This window comes from Phalaenopsis equestris, unplaced genomic scaffold, assembly GCF_001263595.1.
Source record: "Phalaenopsis equestris unplaced genomic scaffold, ASM126359v1 Scaffold000867, whole genome shotgun sequence".
Classification (NCBI taxonomy): Eukaryota; Viridiplantae; Streptophyta; class Magnoliopsida; order Asparagales; family Orchidaceae; genus Phalaenopsis; species Phalaenopsis equestris.
The window spans coordinates 21,744-22,822 of record NW_018165307.1 but is presented as its reverse complement, the minus strand read 5'-3'; the positions used below and the strand labels follow the sequence as shown (position 1 = coordinate 22,822).

The 1,079-nt window shown below is 33.3% G+C and overlaps 1 protein-coding gene across 1 annotated transcript in view; it reads right to left on the bottom strand.

The window, feature by feature from the left end:
• The window catches only part of LOC110031919 (RNA-binding protein 39-like), an 81,243-nt gene extending 80,170 nt beyond the window's left edge, over nucleotides 1-1,073 (bottom strand). Inside the window, exon 1 of the mRNA XM_020735361.1 lies at nucleotides 1,065-1,073. The gene's annotated coding sequence lies outside the window, so the exon portion shown is untranslated. The remainder of the gene's footprint in view (nucleotides 1-1,064) is intronic.
• Nucleotides 1,074-1,079: the final 6 nt, after the last annotated feature.

Here is a 1,079-nt window from a genome sequence, read left to right as displayed (position 1 = left end):
ATATACTCATATGAATAGACCCACAAATGCAGTTAATCAATAGATAACCAAGAGAGCACATTAGCCCATTTTGGCGATATAAAAACTATGTATTATTTATTTACATTCTCATTAAGAATCATCTCCTAATCATTTCTAATATTGTGCATTTTAATAGCCGTCCTTATCACTGCTATCTTGTGCATGATTATGCATTCTAGTCCCCATTCAAAAACTTTTGTATTTGAGATTTCTGTTTCCAAAATAAATGCATGGAAAGCTATAAAATAGAAAATTATCCTGTACAAAAGGCCCTACCGTACAAGATCTAATGCACGCTATTACATTCAAAACTGAAATATCCTTTGTTCTTTACTTATTCAGCTTTCAATCTTTGATGAATATAGACTGCTAACTCCTTGTTACATCTCAGTAAATCAAACTTTTGGTCACAGAATGCAATAAAATCACTACAAAGCAACTCTACATTTGCATTTTAAACATAAAAAAAGAAAAACATTTCCATAAACATCCTAAGAACCATACATCAGCAGCCCACTTCAACATAAGATGTACCTGTAAAACCAACTTCACTGCCATAATTTCACATAATGAACTATGACGTATACATCATGTGAATATGCCATTGATGATAACCAATATCATCAAGTAAACATGATTAGGTAAGAAACAGCCCCTAAACTGGTACGGAGAAATAATTCTGTAGGCGTAAAAATAGCTTTTCCGAGGAAAGACCACAAACTCAACAAAAACTAATGATGTGTTTTGATGCTGAAAAATTGAGTGAATGAAAGGGAACATAGATTGGAAATTAGAAAATACTGAATCACAATATGCCCATAAATTATTAGAGTTTCATTACAAAGTTTTTTGCGATGATATGTTTGGAGCAAGCATTCTAACCCCAGACCTCAGATTCTTACTTATCGATTTAGAACTACTGCTAGAAGGTTTACAGCGTTTGGAATTCCAAAAGCGAGCTTTCAGGTTCAGAAAGAAAATATATCCAAGAGAGGATTCATATGATGCAGAAAAAATATCGAAAGTAGGTGGATCAACTGTACCTAGGATCCCGATGG